A 19,697-nucleotide genomic window follows, 5' to 3' on the forward strand; every position below is an offset into this window, starting at 1 on the left:
AACTGGCCCTGGAGTCAGGAGGACCTCTGAGTTCAAAGCCAGCCTCAGACAATTAACACTTACTAGCCATGTGACCTTGTGCAAGTCACTTAACCCCAATTTCCCTGCCTCCCCCCCTCCAAAAATCAAAACAAACAAACAAAAAAAAAGAAAGACAACAACCGACATCCAAAGGGTGCATAATGTAGTCCAATGTTAACATCATCTTATCTCTGCCTCCAGTGATCTCCTCCCATATAATACTAGCACATATAATGCTTTTAGTATAGTAAAGCACATTATACACACTTTTTCATCTGGTCTGTACAACATCCTTGTGAAGTTAAGTGTTACTATTATCCCTATATCACAGGTAAGAAAACTGGAGTAAAGAGCTTAAATGACTTACTCCCCTGCTCCAACCAGTAGGTATTTGATGTGCAATTCAAGCTAACATCTCTCTCACCTCAAGAAGCCTCTCTCCTAAAAGTTCTTCACTATGCCTCTCTCATTTACAGAGAGTTCACACTAATCCAACATTCTCCCTATCTATGGAAGCAGTACTGCAAGGACAAGAATACTGGAAACTGTTTCATTTTACTGTCATTTTATAGATGAGCAAACTAAGGCCCAACAAGTCTTAGGAGAAGTCAAATAGGTCACATCATCAATTTTCATTCATCTATCCATCCATCCATTCATTCACTAAGCATTTGTTATTGACTATATATGAAATGTTATATTCAGCACTGAGAGATATATACAAAAGTAAATGTCCCCAATGGAAGAAAAAGGACACATAAAACAGATGCCAGGGACATATATGACCTACTAAAGAATTTTGCCAACCAACAGGCTAAATGCAGGAATTGAACAAGATTATGAGGTAGAACACCAAGTTGCTATAAAAAGGGATAAGCATTTCTCAAGCTTCTTGAGGTGAGAGACTCTCCTAGAACCTAGCACCTAACTCCTAGTATAGTGCTGTCCACTTGATAAATTCTTACTGAATTAATGAATAAATATAGTTAGTGGTTCCAACAATAAAAACACTTTTCTAGCATGAGAAGCCAGTCCTGGGGAGCAAAGTTAGTAGTACAGATAGTCCCTGACTTGCCAACAGGTTTTGTTTCAAAAGTCTTTAAGCCAACAGTTTGAAACTTGGAAGGTATTTCCCCTTAGAAACTATGTTATACATCATAGTTAGATTCCCAGGCCAGACCACAAAAACCTACTTAACCCCTAATGTAGCTGAAGAAAAGCATGCTATAAAAAGGAATAAGAAACTTAATCTCTATTTTTTGTTGTTGTTCAGTCTTGTCTGACTCTTTGCGACCTCCTTTGGGGTTTTCTTGGCAAAGATAGTGGAGTGATTTGCCATTTCCTTCTCCAGCTCATTTTACAGATGAGGAAACTAAGGCTATCAGAGTTAAGTGACTTGTCCAGGGTCACACAGTAAGTGTCTGAGGCTGGATTTTAACTCAGTCCTGGAACCCTTTCACTGTGCCACCTAGCTGCCCCAATAGCCACCATCTCAATGTTTGCATAGGAAAATTCATTCAGACTTGCAGCTTGGGAGAGCAGGAACCCATCTTCCCTATCTCTACAGCAGAGGTCAGGATTCTACACTCCCCACTATACTGACAATGAAAGGAGTTGAGTAGAACTAGGTAAAGGATGGTAGTTTCAAAGGCAAGCAATTTTAGAGGATAATGGATTTCCAACAATGTTAACCCAGGGTGGCTCCCCAGTTACTCCCCCCTTTTCCTTCTTCCTTAGACCCCCAAAAGTGCTTGAAATAATTGGGCCTTTCTATTTTTTAATTCACTCCAATACTATTCATTAAGTACCTACTGTGTGTCAGCCATTGTGCTAAGTTCTGAGTATCTAAAAATGAAGTGTATAAAGTATATAAAATGAAGTATATAAAAATGAAGTAGTTCCTACCACCAGCAAATTTATATTCCACTGGAAAGGTAAGTTTAGAAAAAAAGATGGGAATTAAACACTCTTTCCTCTGACTTCTATCTTCTTTTTTCTCTCCACTTAAACACTGTAGGAAAAGTTGTACATAGGTACTAATGAAGCTCTTAAATGAACAAAAAATCTTGAGATTCATTTTCTGAAGAAAAGCAGACAAGTTGTCCTGAGCATTGCATCTCCCAGACTGACCCTGCGTGTGGATGGAGAGTTTGAGATGAGGGCAGGGAGAAGGCAGATGAAGGTGTGACATAGCAGAATCAATCTGTAAACCCATGACTACACCTGGGGATTTGCAGTTGGGGGAGGCAGAGGGAAGAGGAGGGAGGAGCAGCCATAAGATTTGCTCTCACTTCTCACCTCCTCCTTCACAGCCCCAGCCCTACCTTCTATGGACATACCAGCACAGGCCCTGGGGTTAGGGTGAGTCAGCAGTGGGCTGAGAGAGAAAGGGAGGGTAATTCCAATTGATAGTAGGTTGAGGGCAAGAGACCAAAATAGACACCCAAGGGAACCTTTATAGAAGTCAAGCTAGATGTAGCTTGAGGATTCTCTATAGGTACTTCTGAAGTGAAGCAAGATACCAGTTCTGTCCTTGCAATGATGCTTCAAGGAGTGGGTGACTCAAACCAGCTGTAGTTCTGGTGGGGAGTTGCTTGGTTGCTGTTAAATAAAATATGGAAAGTAGCTAAATTATTAGAAGGAATGTGAATGAGTTCATTTTTAGGCCAGGTCCAGTTTTGCAAGATACTGTTTGTGTAACCTTTGTGCTGGGGAGCAGTGGCATAAAGGGCCTGAATTACTTTTGGGGTGTGGTGTTTATGTGTGTGTATCTGTGTGTTCACTTTATGTGATTTCAGCTCCCACCCTGAAACCTGGGGGGGTTTCTGTATTGAACAGTACAGAAGGCTGGCACCAACTCTGTATTTGCAAGTGTTCTTCTTACATTCCCACTGGATTTAATTTGGCATGGTCAAGAGTCTTTCCTCATAAGGCCTTTTGCAGGCCTTGTCTACTGCTCCTTAGAATTGGACATTACCCAGAAGAAGAAGGAAGGCGGTGGCTGAGGGAGCTCTCCAGCTAAAGGGACTTCAGAGGAAGCTGGAGGGCGGGGTCAACTGCACATGGCTGAACAGGCATGAGCCCCCTGAGCAACTGAGTGTGGCAAACTGAAATCACGAGGTCTAGCCCTGCTGCTTGCTCTGGTACTTTCTCTGTGTAGCCTGAACCCCAACCTCTCCTCTTGCTAACCTCTGGAGATCTTATTGTGATGCTCCTTTTGACCTTGCTTCCACTTCCAGACACTACTTCCTGACTCTGGCTCTTTCAGTTCCATGACCCATATTCCTGGTTTTATTAATCTTGGCTTGTTTTCCAGCTACTTTGCGGCTGTGAGTCTCTGCTGATTCCCCAAACCAAGGAGGTTTCAGTAAGTAGCAGAGATGGGGCAAGGGGAAGCCTTATGGTCCTCTTTGACCTGACTCAGTGCCTAACATTTTGCCTTTTTGTCCAGATCTAATACTTTATAGCCTCACTAGGACAAGACCTCACCCATAAATAGAATTTCAATGATACTCTTGCCAGGTAACACATCCTTATACAGGTATCTGAGTGACTTCTCAGGAATCAAAAATCAGGATGGTTTGTCAAAAGATAATCCTATTACAAAGATTTATTAGAAGTATGCTTTATTTTTTCTAAGCTATCTCAATATATATGAGACAGATTGCTATACAGTTTATGAAAACTGGGCATATTGGGGCGGCCAGGTAGCACAGCAAGTAAGAGCACCGGCCCCAGTGTCAGGATGACCTGGGGTTTGAATCGGGGCTCAGACACTTAGCATCCACCCAGAAACACCTGGCCGTGTAACCTTGAACAAGTTACTTAATCCCAATTGCTTTAAAGAAAAACAAACCTGGGCATATGATTACTTTATCATGATTATCCACTTCCTGGTCAGAGAATTAGTAGAACTCATTGTAGTCTTGCTTGTCCCTCACCTCCACCACCCAGAGCCTTTCTGTAACTGCAACATTTACATTTTGTAGCCAAAACACAATCTAGATCTTAGATATACAATTCATTCTTAATAGCCTTTGCTTGTCTTCCTTAAAAAAATCATACCCATCAATGCCAATCATGAGTTATCACACTAAGAGTTTGTAATGCCAATTAACTCAAAATTTGCATCATGTCTGAAGATTTATGCTTACTCTGGTTACATATGTCTTAGCTTTCTAAAAAGCAAAGACTAAGATTGCTGACACAAGGTGTGTCATCAATGAGAACAAAGGAGTCACTTCAGGAAAATGACATTAACTCATCCCCTCCTGTGCCGATTTTCATATTTGAAGAAGAGTCCTTCCTTTAACTGATATTCACTTCTTGTTTTCATTCCTCTTTATATGGATGAGTAATTTATACAATCCATTTGATTTTTACACTCCTGTGATACTTAAAAACAGAGTGAAGGATGAGTCTGAAATAGGCCTTTGAACCTTTATATCAGTCCTTGTGTGAGTGAAGAATGCTAACTAATATAGCTTAAGTTATATAACTAATTCTGTTTTATAACTTTTTCTATGCAAGCAGAAAAAGGTAAATTATATTTATACATAATGCAATGCAATTACTGTAATTATAGTAATACTTGGAAAATAATTTCTAAAAGGATAGAATATAGATTTTCAGACCTTTTAAGTAAATGCTAAGTACAATAGCAGATCAATTAATCCTGATTATGTTTTTAGAGCTATGTGACCTTTAATTAGTTACTTATTTCCCCCCCCCCCCAGCATTCTAACCTCTGTTAATTAATTCTACCTACTTAATGCCAGTGTTGGAGAGCTGCTCTCTCTCTCCAGCGTTATTCCTTGAGAGTGGATGAAGATAGGAGGCACACTATCAGACATCACACAGCTGGCAAGGTCTGGGCCCTAGCTTCATTACTGACTGCCTCCTTTTGTGATCTGACCAGGAGAGGTCATTTTACCTGCTTCAATCCCTCTACCCACAGACAAAAAGAGACCAGCAGGAGTTTACAAAAGACACAGGACAAGACTCCTTGAGGCCAGACCCAGTGATACAGAACATCAGGGAGGTAAACAAACTGAGATGGATAAGAACGAACAGAATCCTGAGATCATTCTGAAAGGTGGAAATCCCCTAGTTCTTCAGCCTCCACGGAGTCTGTAAGAACTTACCTTAAGATCACCAATATCAGAGCTGTTTTTACCACTGGCTTTAATATCCTACTTTTTACTGCTTTCAAAGGAGAGAGTGGTGAATGAAAATAATCTTGGCCATGCTGCCTGAGTGGTTACTACCTCTGAGGGCTGTGGCAGAGAGTAATGAAATCATGCTGATTTGGTGCACTGCAAATTAAACTCTCTGACCTCTGTTGGGCCCTTGATGTTGAATGCAATCCTTTTACTCATCCTTTTATTGATATTCTACCACATCCTCCACAACGCTTTTCCAGACCTTTTGCACTCTTCGTCCATGTTCCTGTTGCTGTCAACAGATGACTGCTTCTTGCTTCACAGAAAAGATTGAGGCCATATGACATTATCTCTTTCCATTCTCCCTTCTCTCCCCCACTGCTGCTCAACTAAAAAAAAAAAAATATCAGGATCTTCCTTGATTTTCTCCTACACTATCTCAGAGGATAAGGAGGCCCTCCTCTTTACCAAGCCTAATCCCCTCACTTGTGCCCTTAATTTTCCTTCCTTTCTCTTTGATACCATCCCTCCCCATCCCCTTGTCACCATCCTTCCTTTGTGCCAAAAATTCTCTCTTTTCTCTTCATTTTCAATCTATCCTTTCAGATTCCCCTATTCAATCAGTGTCCCTCTGGATCCATTCACTGACCCAACTAATAGGTTGGGTTTTACCCAACGTGGCTGCTATGTCAAATTGAAGGCAATCCAGTTTTGCACTCCAAAACATATAGTTCACAAGCTATACCAGTTCATTTACCACTAAGAGTCAGTCAGTTTGGCTTAAAACCAAAAGACTTTAACTCAAATAGTACTGGAAGGTAGAAATGACAGGACTTGACACCTAATTAGATATGGGGTAAGGTGAGAGAGTAAGGAGTGGAGGATGACACTTAGGTTACAAGCTTACATGGTTGGGAGGATGGTGGTGCCCTCAATAGGGCAATTTGGAAGAAAGGAGAATTGGGGGGGAAAGATGAGTTCAGTTTTGGATATGCTGAGTTTAAGATGGCTCCTGAGCATACAGTGTGAACTGTCCAATGGACATTTAGAGAAGTGAAACTAGAGATCAGGAGAGAAGTTACAGCTGGACAAGTAGATCAGAGAATCAATCAATAAACATTTATTATGTGCCTACTATGTGCTGGGAACCTGTATGGAAATGATAAATGAAACCATGGGAACTGATGAGATCACAAAGCAAAAGAATATAGAGGAAGAAGAGAAGAGGTCACTGGACAGAACTTGGGTTAGCAAGTGAAACCAGGATGAAGATCTAACAAGATCCTAAAGGCCCGCATTTATTTCTACTTCCTAGGCTCCTCAAAGTCAAGGTTTACAAAAATAAGGTTTATTAAAAAGGTTTAAAAAAATAAAAAGGTTTATAATTTTTACAGTAAGATTCCATGACTTTTCTAAGCTGTGAACGCAGTCCCTCAAAGTCTAAAAAGGGCAAAACCTAAATATCTCATTGTCTCTGTTATCCTGAAGATTCAACTGATCAGAGGTCTCCTGATCACTTAAAAAAAAAAATTCTTTCTCTGACTTTCATAGCATCTTGAGTTACTTTCTGGATTTTCTCCTCTTCTTCATGATCAAACTTCAAGAAAGAGTAGTTGACATTTGCTGAATTTACAAGCCTCTCCCCTACCCCAAATTTAGCATTTCATACTCAGCTTTTCTCTTCCCCATACTTTCTCCCTTGGCTATCTCATCTACTGCCCTCATACACTTTCACCTAATCTTCTACAATCTGACTCCAATATGTCTATTCATCTTTCCCTTATGCTACCACTCTAATAGACTAGACTTTGCCATTCTCTGGATTCATGCATTTGTTCATATAGTTCCCCATGTCAGGAATGCACTCTCCCCAACTATCTCCATCTGTCAAAATATTACTCATCCTTCAAGGCTCAACTCCAGTGTGATTTCCTCTATGAAGCTATCATTGATTCCCCCAGATGAAAGTGATTTGTCTTTACTTTCATTTTTTCCTTCTTTCCTGTTTACTTCCTGTGTTACATTTTGTATTAAACTTATATGTATACATATATGTATAGCTTATATATACATACATGTATAGCTCTCCTGCTAAATTTTAAGATTCTATCCATGTATGTATTGTTTCTTTCAAAAAATTATCCATTCCTTAAGGACAAAGATTTTTCATTTTGCTTTTGTATCCTAACTTCCTCATTCCATTCTCAGTTCATAATACAGTAAACACTTGTTAAGTAAGTGGCAGAGTAGTATATTTGAAGAAGTTCTGGAATCAGAGGACCTGAGTTCAAATCCTACATCTGACACTACTTATTGATCTTGGGAAACTCACTTTTAATTCTAAATATATGATTCTGTGCTTTATGAGTGATTGATTAATCAATTGCTCATCATGTGATCCTAGATTCAGAGTTTAAATGGACCCTAAAGGCCATCTAGCCTAACTTCCTCATATTTCATATGGAAACTGAAGTTGAAGGAATTGAGGTGACTTGTTCAAGGTTACACAAGCAGCAAATGACAGAGGCAAAATTAGAACCCATGTCTTTGCAATTCCTATCACTTAATATTATGTCTTGCCCAAAGCAAGTTTGTAAAAATATCTGTTACATTGAATTATTGCTTGGTCTTCTCATGACAAAATAAAGAAAATAATATTGTCCTATCTCACAGGGATATCTTGTGAATTTTCTAGAGGATTCATAAATTCATAAATTCTCTAGAGGACTAATCAATTCCCTGAAGAATTAAACACTTATCTGGAAAATTCATTTACCCAGTTATAGAATTCAAAGAAGAGTAAAGGAGACTTGCCCATATGTAATGATTTTGCTGTGGTGATTTATCCCCATGGCCCCATCAAAATTAGGTCATTATTAATTGCCTATAACTGCTTAATTTCTTGATTTTCCCCTTCTTTAATCTCATCTAAATCACACTACAGAGGTCAAGACAAAAAAAAAATCAAAATCCTCTCTTGGAAGCTGGATCCCTAAAGTCTCAGTGACAGCCCCATCCTGTCCCCATCAATTGCAAAACTTTGAGCTCTAATGGCATATAGTTACCATTGGAATAGGCCCAATTTGTATTTGTAGTATTGTGACTAAACCCTAATATCACTAAAGAATTCAAATGTTGAAATGCCCTGTGTTGGTAGTGTGCCAACTGTATATCCAATGAGCTGATGATTGAACTAATTGATACCTGGTCATATGCCAGCTGATTAATGAGGTTCTGAGGGGAGAGAATAAGTTTCTTTAGTGTAGAACTTGGAGGGAAGGATTCTTCAAGCACCATTGCTTGAACTGAAGAAATAGTTTTCCCTGAAAACAAGAGACAAGCTCTCTCAGATTCCTCCTAGCTACATACAGTATACCCCAAAAGAGAAAGGATAATCCATAATAAAATAACATAGATAAAATGCTAAGTGAGTATAAACAGTTATAATTGTTGTCATAGCTTGGCATGGCATTAACACTATTATCTGTACCTCAAGGAGGAAATTGCAAATGACTATCTCTCACCTAGTAGGGGACTAGAAATGCTGAGTCAGAGGCTGCCAGTGGGGAATGTGACTTTTGATGTAGAATGTGACCTTTGATGTAGAATGTGACCTTTGATGCCTATATACTTTTGGTCAAGGAAAAAGTTAGTGGGAAGAGTGGGGGTGTCTTGTATAATATTTTTTCCCCTCTCTCATTTCTGGGGCAGAAGCCTTAAGAGCATCAGTTCACATAAATTGGCAGCATGAAGGTCCTAGCATGGTCTTTGACCTTTTAAGTATGGTTTCTAGGTTTGGCATTCATCCATTTAGGACTCGTGTCCATCTTCTCTATGTGCATGGCTATAAGAAAAGATTTTCATATTAGAGGTAAATTTCCCATTCATATTTCTGCAGATTTGCATATTCATTTTAAGATCAAATAATCAAAATGTGTTTTAGTCAACTGTTCAATAAACTGGTGTGTGTGTGTGTGTCTAATTTTCCTGCGATTTATCAGGGCACAGTGTCAATGCTGATGATTACAGCACTTAAAAGATTATAGCAGTTCTCACTAACAATTGAATAATGATGTAAGATCACCTCTCCCTATGTCCACTTTTGAGATCCTACAACTGCTTCCTATGAATTGCAGATGAATGATAGTAGTTAATTACAACTACTCAGTTACTCTGTTGGCCACTTTAAATGAACAACCTGGACTGTTGGGTAAAGGTCAGTTCCCTTGGAAATTCCCCTCCCCTAGCTCCAGCTGGACTGTGCATTTAGGTGGCTCTTATCTGGGGGTTTTCCCTTCAAAGCACCTCTACAATGGTGGAAATATATAAACCCATTTTAACATTGTACAATCATAAAGAATATTAGAATGAGGGAACATAGAATAATTCTATTTGGGAATTGAATTTCCCTGTTTTTCTTTGTTTCCCTTCCTCATTTCTACAAATAGATGACATTTTAAGAAGTCCATACTTAATTGCTATAGTCCCTATGAATGGAATTATTTAGTCTTTCTCCAAGAGGCTGTCACTGTTCTAGCAGCAGTGTTCCCTTCTCCTGTCTCATACTCCTCTCCTCCTGCACAGTCCCTTTTCTGTAACTCCTCATATCTGAACTCCTGGAACCTTCCAGAATGGACATTTCAAGCTAACTGACACTTCCCTGCCTGTGAAGTCAGAGCTAGAAACCAACCAGACATACCTGGACCTTGCCATTTTTCAGTTTACCTGAGCTAATCCCTCAACTGAACTAAGGCAAAGAGTGATAACCCAGAAGTCCCATCCATCAAACTTGCAAGAGCTTGGTGTAATGATGTGCCAAGTCCTAAGAGCAGCCTCTCACAAGACAATCATTGATTGTCTCCTGCCTTTGGTCTGATTGTGGTTTTTGGTTTTTTTTTTTTCTTCCATAAGTAGGTCTAATTAAAAAAAAGTTCCTAATTGCCTCCTGACAGGCATTTCTGTATTTACAGAATAATAGCCAAGTTGAAACCTAAGTGTTTTGTCAAACACAGTGATACCATTCTTGTTTCCAGCAAGTTGTTTCTTTGTTAAGAAGCTGGCTGAAGGGAAAAAGCAATTAGAGAGGAACTAGACCAGAATTTAAATACAACAGGTCATTCAATATACCTGAGTCTTTGGTGGGAGTATTTGATTACTCCTCTTGGATTTTATCTCAGACCCAGTATATTACACTTCCAGGCTTATTTGGAAATGGTTTTTCCTGGAATGATGGAAAGACCATTATGGAGACAGAAACAAAACAAACTAAAAACAGGAAAACAAAATAAACAAGAAAAAAAAACCCAAAACCCTGTTGGAGGTGAATCAACTCTATCTAAAATACTCAAATTGGATGAGTCTTCCAAATGTGTCCACCCACCTTGATTAGTAGAAGACAAAAAGTATACATAGAATCTGCAAATTAAAAACAATCGTTGACCTAGATCCTCTTTTTATTTGCATGAGATGTTTCCACAGTACTCTGGGGAAGCCCACGGTTTCAAAGTAGGCTCTTTATCCCCAGTCTGCTTGCGCTGAGCCCTGGAACCTTAATTCATTTCCTGCATGTTGCATTGCTTAAGGACTAAGTAAGCCATGACCTCTGTCCATGCAGTCAATGCAGCAAAATGATGCTCAGGTAGGTAAGTATCATTTGGCTCCATTAAAATATACATAAGCATAACACAAGTAAAAACTTGAAACTTACCATATCCAAATAGGGTACAATATTTAGTGATTGAGGTCTGAGAAGTTTCCAGAATTGGCAAAACAATATACACAGATGCTATTATTATGCTCATCTGTAAGATGAGGAAGAAGAAAGCTTATAGTGATGAAATGACTTGTCCAGGGTCATGCAGCTTATATGTACCTGAAGCAGAATTTGAACTTACGTCCTCCTAATTACAAATTCAGCACCTTAACTAAAGTACTACCTAGCTGTATTAGATAAATTAAGCTTTGTTCCTTAAGTGGGGCCAGAGAACCTAGAATCTAGAGTATAGATAAGTTTTGGGAGATTAGTGATAAGGCAAATCAGGTGGGTGGATCTCATACTTGCATCTCTAGTTTCATGGCTAACAAATAGGAAGTTTGCCATAGAAGTTAGCCACAACAGGCAACAGAGTAGGCAAAAATAAGTCTTGGAACTTGTTTTAAGCAGATATGGAGGACCAGGAAAATTAAATTGTTGTCTGTGTAGAGTACTAGATCAGTAAAATCTGTCTGTACTATATGATACCTCTTGAGGCACAAAGCAAAAGTTGGGTTTTGTCTTAGTAGAGAAAGTGAAAGTAGTGGCAGAAAAGGTTATAAGAAAAAATAAATGCTCCTTCAAGCATTTAGCAAAGCAAAGAAAGAATGGGAAAAGTGCTTCAAGAAGGAAATAAAGAAGAAAAAGCTATAGGGGCAGCCAGGTAGCACAGCGAGTAAGAGCACCGGTCCCAGAGTTGGGAAGACCTGGGATCAAATCCCGGCTCAGATACTTAGCACCACACCCAGAAATAACTGGCCGTATAACCTTGAGCAAGTTACTTAACCCCAATTGCTTATTAAAAAAAGAAGAAGAAGAAGAAAAAGCTATAAATGGGCAGAGAGGAATTCTCAATTATGTCAGGAGGGTTTGGGGGGCAGAGCATGACAGGGAGAAAGAAAGGAAGAAGACCACTGACTATGTGGAGGGCTAAGGTGGCACCTGTGAAGTAGGAGGCTGGACCACTCTGGAGGGTACAGTCCAAGGGTTTCTGGAGGATATAGTCCAAAAGTGGGGAGCCTGAGGCCTCGAGGCTACATGTGGCCCTCTAGGTCCTGCATCCAAAGAGGCACACTTGAGGAGCTAGAGGGCCACATGTGACCTTGAGGCTGCAGGCTCCCCACCCCTGGAGTTTCTTGTGCTCCCAGGAATTATTATGTAGACCCACATTAGGTGGAAGGTCTTCCAAGATTGGTCAGAGGAAGAAATAAGAGTAGCAATGGTTGTTAACTCCCATGTGGGTATGACAAGGCAGTTATTTGTCAACCTGAAACAAACAACAGAGAGGTCAATCATATTTCCAGGGGATGCAGCTGGCTAGAGAGACACCTGGGAATTGCCAAACATCGTAAGTGCTACCCACATCTGATGACTGATATGGGGACAAATGACACCAACTAGAAATAACCTAGAAAGCATTACTAAGGAAATCTAAAGCTCTTATCAAAAACAACAACAACAAAACAAAAACAAAATTTTAAAAACCTAAAGAATTTGGAGGCATTAGTGGCATTTTCATCATTAATTCTTATAGGAGGGGATGGGTTATGAAGGAAAAGGCAGATTTGGGTTGTTAGCAGCTGGCTAAGTCAACAAGCATTTATATCATGCATTTACGATGAGATAAGTCTCGAAGTACAATAAAAATTATGCAGAAAAAAAAGACAATTTCTCTCTTCAAGGAGTTTGCATTCTAAGAAAAAAAGGAATAAGAGAATGGGACATGGATTCTTGACCAGTTTTAAAAAATAAGAATTTTAAAAAACAAGAGCTTGGCAAAGGATGGAGAAGACCTAGTAAGGATCGGCATATACATATATGTGTACACATATACCCATACATATATGTATGCACACATGCATATATATATACACATCATACATATATAGCAAGGATTGGTTATATAGGTGTACATGTTTATATTTATGTATATATGTCTCAAGTATGTGTCACATATACACGTGTGCATATATGTGTATATGTATGACTATGTATCTTGTGAATTTGATCAAGAGAGTTTTAAACTGAAAATCGAAAGGAAGAAGGAAGAAAAAGCTCACATAGTTCCCAAGCCTGGTTCTCCAGAGAGTAACAGGTACAATGCAGGTAGAAGAATAGGAGAGAGGACCACTAAGTCACAGATGACAATAGCCAAAAACTAACACTAAAATTTTTTGTTTTGATATGACTTCAGAGGTCTATACAAATGCACAACATATGAACACTAAGCCATTCAGTAGAGATCCTAGAACAAAGAGGAAAAATTGGTCTCATAGGTGATACCAGGGCAATTAGGTGGCAATTAGGATAGAGTATCGAGCCGGAAGTCAGAAAAGACTCTTATTCCTGAATTCAAATCCAGCCTTAGACACTTGCTAGCTGTGTGACCCCAGGCAAGTCACTTAACCTTGCTTGCCTCAGTTTCCTCATCTGTAAAATGAACTGGAGAAGGAAATGGAAAAACATTCCAATAACTGTCAAAAAAAAAAATAAAACAGTAGAATCACCAAGAGTCAGACGTGACTAAAGGCAACTGAATGACAACAATATCACTGAAATTTAATAAATGGTACTAGAATATGGCTCTGGAAGTGTATAAGTGATTCAAAAAAAGCAGACCTTATAAAAGAGATGGTGTGGAATAACAGTGTATGCTAAGAATATAGACTCATGCAAAGAAACTCAATAGTAACCAGAGAGAAGAAACATAGCAGAAAACATTTAGATGATGATTAAACAGAAGTAAAAACAAAATTGATATTACTGAAGGCATATATTAGAGTCTATTCCTTTTCCTGCTCATTTTACAGATGAAGAAACTGAGGCAGAGTTAAGTGACTTGCCCAGGATCACACAGATAGTAAATGTCTGAGGCTGGATTTAAAGATGAGTCTTTCTGATTACAGGCCCAGTGATCTATCCACTATACCACCCAGCTGCCCTCAACAATAGCAACAAAAACAAAAACAAAAGTGACATTGTTGAAGGCATAGAGACCATAGGGAAAGAAGGAGGGATTAAATGAAGAGTTTCATAAATATATACCAAACCTGGCATGGAAGCATGATTTTTTGTTTTGGTTTGGTTTTATTCTGAACATAGCAAACACTAAATAAAATGAGTATTTCCATACATAGAGTAGATCATGAGAACTTTCCATGAAGTCATGAATCTCTATTATGCATAGTTTGCTTTTCATTTTCAAGTTTCATTTATATTAATTATATAATAATTTCAATATATTACTTTCAAAGCTGTCCTGCTTATCTGTTTCTTTGGAACTCCCTTCAGTTTCTGTGCATTTTAAGAATATATTTCAGTGATGATCTTTTCTTTTCTTTTTGGATAATACTATTGCTAATCCTCAAATCCCCTTCCACTCCACCCCTATCCTTTTTTTTTAAAAAAAGGAAAAACAAACCCTCCTAACAAAAATTCCGGGTCAAATCAAGAATTTACTTGATTTCCTTATCTGCAAATAGATTTCACATTCTTCACCTAGGTCCTCATAAATTGTTGTTGGCCATTCATTTGTTAAAATGTCTTAAGTTTTTCACAGTGTCTTTGCAGTGTTGTTATTATTAGATAAATAGTTCTTCTGGTTCTGCTCACTTCACTCTGCATTGATCCATACAAGTCTTCTCAGTTTTCTCTAAAACCATTGTTTCCCTCATTTTATATAACACAATAAAACTCCATTACTGTACATTTATATACCATAATTATTCAGTCACTCCCCAAATAATAGGTCTAGTATTGGTATTGCTGGGTCAAATGACATGCACAATTTAATGACTTTTGGAGTATAGTTCTAAATTACTTTCCATTCTGGAAATTTCCATTTCCATACTATTGCACAGCTTCAGCAATCGTATATTAGTGTGCCTGTCTTCTCATAATGTTTTCAAAAATTGTCCTTTTCCTTTTTTGTGTGTATGATCTTTGCCAATCTGGCATGAGGTAGAAACTCAAAGTTGTTTAAAGTTTCATTTCTCTAATTATTAGTTATTTAGAGAATTTTTTCACATGGTTGTTGACAACTTGAATTTCTTTGAGAATACCTGTTTGTAGCCTTTGAACATTTATTTATTGGGGAATAGCTCTTGTTCACATGTATTCCTATCAATTCCTTATGTAATTTGGTAGACATTTTGACAATTTCATAGACATTTACCAAGGAAATTTGCTGCAAAGATTTTCCTTAAAAGTTAACTATTTCTCTTCCAGTTTTAACTCAATTGATTTTATTTGTGCAAAACCTTTTCAATTTAATGGAATCAACATTTTCAAAATTTAATCAAAATCTTTCTTTTGTGCCTTACATCACTTATTCAGTCATGAATTCTTACAGAATTGATCACTATAAGTGATTTTTCCTTCCTTTTTCTAAGTTGTTTATGAGGGTAACCAATTAAATCTAAGTTAAATGTCCATTTGGAATTTTCCTTTATATATCATGTAAGCCAGTCTAAACCTCATTTCCGATGGACAATTTTCCCAGTAGTTTTTGTCTGAATAGTGAACTCTTACCCCAGGAGTTAGGATTTTTAGGTTTCTCTCTTTGTCCTGTTTGCTGGGACAGTTTGGTGGCTTTTTTTTTTTATAGATGACAGTTTACCTTTTCTTTTCAGTCTTTTATTTTGTTCTCATATTTCTTATGGAATTATTGATGCATATTTGAAGCAGACTAATTTTTAGGGAGTCTGTTACTTGGATAAAATACTGATTTCTTTTTAATAATCTATTTGTTGTACTTCCAATCATTTCCTCTGGAGGTCTTATTTAATTTATAATATGCTCATTTATATCTTGTTTAATCTCTTCAAGGAATTTTATGAGACCTTATAGGTAAGTCATACCCTTATCTGAGGTTCTGCCTGTAGTCTCATTGAATTTATTCTGTGACTTTAGGCTTATGTCCTGAATGTCCCTAAAGTTTGAGTTGTCCTGTATCCATAAAATTTCTGGATCTAATGATTTCTACCTTTACTTCCTGCTTTGGGGCTTTTTGTGAGGGTCAGGATCTAACCATAGGGTAGCTAACAAATTTGTGACTTTTATTAATGCTAATGTAAGACAGTGAGCTTTGTCAGTTCATTTGTTTAGGGCTTGAGTCTCCTCAAAAAAGCAGTCACTGAGGTTTTTTTCCTTGCTAATTCACTTGTTTTTGGCATTGATCTGCTCAGAGTTCCAAGAGAGGCAGTTTCTAAAGTTAAACCTGACTCAGAGTTCTGAGATTGTAGTTGCTCATTGGAATGTGACAAGCTGTAGAATTCTGAAGAAAATGGAGAACATAGTATGATTATAGTGATTTATATATAAAAACTTGGAGACATTTTGGGTTAATAACTAAGATATTACGTACAGCAGGGCAGCTAGGTGACCCAGTAGAGTGCTGGGCCTGGAGTCAGGAAGACTCTTCTTCCTGAATTCAAATCTGGCCTCAGACATTTACCACCTATATCACTTAATCCATTTTGCCTTAGTTTTCTCATCTGTAAAATGATTTGGAGAAGGAAATGGCAAATCACTCCAGTATCTTTGCCAAGAAAACCTAAAGAGGATCACAAAGAGTAGGACACAATTGAACACAATTGAACAACAACAAAATACACAATAGAACTGTTCTAGGATTATGGAACAAATGTAATTTGCCTGATCCTAGACAGAAGATAATTTAGTTATTAGCCATTGGCTACAGTGAAGTTGTTAACAAAGAGGATCCAGAAGAATAAAAATTAAGAAAGGACAGATTTTAGAACTGTTAAAAAAAAGACAGTAACTCTATAGAAGGGTTATATTGTTATCTATTGTTGCTGAGAGATGGAAAAAAAGGAGAATCCTGAAAAGAAACAGAGTTGGAGGAGCTTTTTGCCACTGCTTCTGGAGAAGTAAGCCTGAATTAAGTAAGCCTAAATTAAGCCTGAAGCTGGAAGGTGATGAATACTGCAGCTACTGATAAGAAATAAGTCCAGCTGAGAAGAGAAACTGCTTGGAAGCTAAAAATCAGAGAAATCACTGTTTATTGACAACTTTGGCTGAAATGGCATGACTGGTGAGGAGTTACTCACGCACAATATAGTTCAAATCAGCCTAGTATTGGAAGCATCTGTTCAACAAAGAAGCTAAGTCCTACCAAGGGACTTTGTGTACACTTCCTAAGAGAGAAAATGGACACCAAAGTTTATAGTTTCAGAATAATAAATTATGCTGAACTTATGTATTTTTCCCACTTGTGTGTCTTCTTGCTAGGTTTCTGTGTGTCCACTCTTCCCCATAGATACTGAGTTCTTTTATGGAAGACTGTGATCCTGGTGTATATAAAGACTGTGATGTATTTAGTATTCCTGCATTGGCCTTAAAGGTGTACCTGTGGTGTTATTCTTATTGATATCACTTTTATTGTTAAGTAAGTGGTGATGTTTAAGACCCAGGGCATAAATCGGAATCATACCAAAGAAGATTCAAGAGGCCTAGGAGTATAGTGGAACTCTATTTACCCACAATAGGGTCACCCATAGTACTTGGAGAGAATATGAGTATAGCCATGTGATGATTTTTCTTTAGTACTCTAGACCTGTCAGTGTTAGGGAAAGCTGAGGTGATAAACCAAGTGAATGTAGGCGTCCATAATAGAGGCATGCCACATAGGTAGGAGTAACATAAGCCTTCAAAATGTAGAGTGAGTGACTAGGGGAATTGCTATTCTGACCTGATTCTGATCAGAAATCAAGGAAGAAATGGTTGCTGAAATAAAAATAATAGGAATCTGGGGAACAAGTGACCACTCCATCAGAGAAAGGCATAATCTAACATGTACTGTTGATTCTGGGAAAGCTGATATAAAAGGGTTCAGAGAAATGTTAAGTGGAATCCAATGGCCTAAAGTTTTGAAGGGGAAATTGACTGAAAAAAGATAGAAAACTCTTAAAATAAAACTCTGACATGAACAGAAATGATTCTGAGAGGAATAAAAAGAGTTGAATAAAGAGATCAATGTGGATATATGAGAATCTCATCAACACTGCAGATTTAATAACTGATGAAGAATAAAAGAAGTATCATTGTCTTGTAAGAATTTTTGAGAATGCTAAATTTGGGGAACATTACTATACTGTTGGTGGAGCTGTGAACTGATGCAGTCAGACTAGAGAGCAATTTGGAACTTGCTCAAAGGGCTATACGACTTTGTATACCCTTTGGCCCAGCAATATCACTACTAGGTCTGTATCCCAAAGAGATCCAAAAAAGGGGGTGGGGGGGACATATCTGCACAAAAATATTTACACCAGCTCTTCTTTGTAGTGGCAAAGAATTAGCAATTGAGGGAATGCCCATCAATAGGAAAATGGCTAAACAAGTGGTAGCTATGATTATAATGGAATATTACTGCACTATAAGAAATGATGAGCAGGCTGATTTCAGAAAAACCTGGAAAAACTTATATGAACTGATGCAAAGTGAATTGAGAAGAACCAGGAGAACACTGTGTATAGTAACAGCAATTCAGTGTAATGATCAACTGTGAATGACTTAGCTTTTCTCAGCAATACAGTGATCCAAGGCAATTCCAAATGACTCACGATGAAAAATTCTATCCACCTCCAAAGAAAGAGTGGATGGAGTCTGAATGCAGATTGAAGTATACTATTTTTCACTTTCTGTATTTTTTGTGTGTGTTTTTTTCCCTTTGGGTCCATGTCTTCTTTCATAGTATCACTAAGAAGATAATATGTTTTGCATGTTTGAACATGTATAACCAAATTGCTTATTGTCTCAGGGAGTGGGGAGATAAGAGTGGGAGAGAGAAAATCTGAAACTCAAAAAAATTTTAAACAAATGTTAAAAATTATCTTTACAAACTGATGTTAAGTGAGCATAACAGGAGAACACTGTACACAGTAACAGCAACACTATGCAATAACCAACATTGATAGACTTACCTCTTCTCAGAAATACAAGGATCTAAGACAATTCTAAAAGACTCATGATGGAAAATGCTATCCACATACAGAGAAAGAATATGGAGTCTGAATGTGGACTGAAGCACACTATTTTTTCTTTCTCTTTTTTTTGTTTCTTCTTTCTTGTGCATTTTCTCTTTGGTTCTAATTCTTTAAAACATGACTAATGTGAAAATATGTTTAATATGATTTTATATATATATATAGCCTATATCAGATTGCATGTCATCTTGGGGAAGGGTAAGCAGAGAGAGGGGGAGTAAATTTAGAGCTCAAAATCTTATAGAAGTGAATATTTAAAGCTAGAAAAATAAAATAAAATCATAAATGTTCAAAAAATTGTCTTGACATGTAACTGGGGGAAAATAAAATATTACTTTTTAAAATGAATGCTAAATTTGCCAACCAATAAAAAAGATCTGTTTAGCAATTTCATGAACAAGATGAAGTAAGTATAAGAGAAGGAAATTTTTTTTTCACTTTTCTCTTCCAAGGAAAATGATTTTTGGACTGGCATGCATACAAAGAACAGTGATGGATTATTATGAGTAGCACTATTCCATAAAATAGAGAGAAACAGTTGAAGGAAAAACTGACTTTTTTAAAAGCTTGGCAAGATATCCAAGTAAACAAAGTCATCCTAAGGCCATTCAAGGATGAAAATGGAAGGAGGATTGTAAACAGAACAAAAATGGAAAAGATTTGTTAAAAACATTTAAACAAATTGTTTTCTCCTTCAAGGATAGCAGAGCCACCACACTTGGACCCCAGCATAACAATCCTCAAGGTGCTTGTAGA

The 19,697-nt window shown here is 37.7% G+C and overlaps 1 long non-coding RNA gene across 1 annotated transcript in view; it reads right to left on the minus strand.

Moving 5' to 3' along the window:
• Positions 1-19,697, minus strand: part of LOC138145098 (uncharacterized) — a 63,899-nt gene that overhangs the window by 16,830 nt on the left and 27,372 nt on the right. The gene's annotated exons all lie outside the window — the stretch shown is intronic.

The sequence above is a fragment of the Petaurus breviceps genome, unplaced genomic scaffold (assembly GCF_028583685.1).
Source record: "Petaurus breviceps papuanus isolate PSGF00001 unplaced genomic scaffold, PetGlider_PUasm1.0 90723, whole genome shotgun sequence".
In the NCBI taxonomy this organism is placed as follows: domain Eukaryota; kingdom Metazoa; phylum Chordata; class Mammalia; order Diprotodontia; family Petauridae; genus Petaurus; species Petaurus breviceps.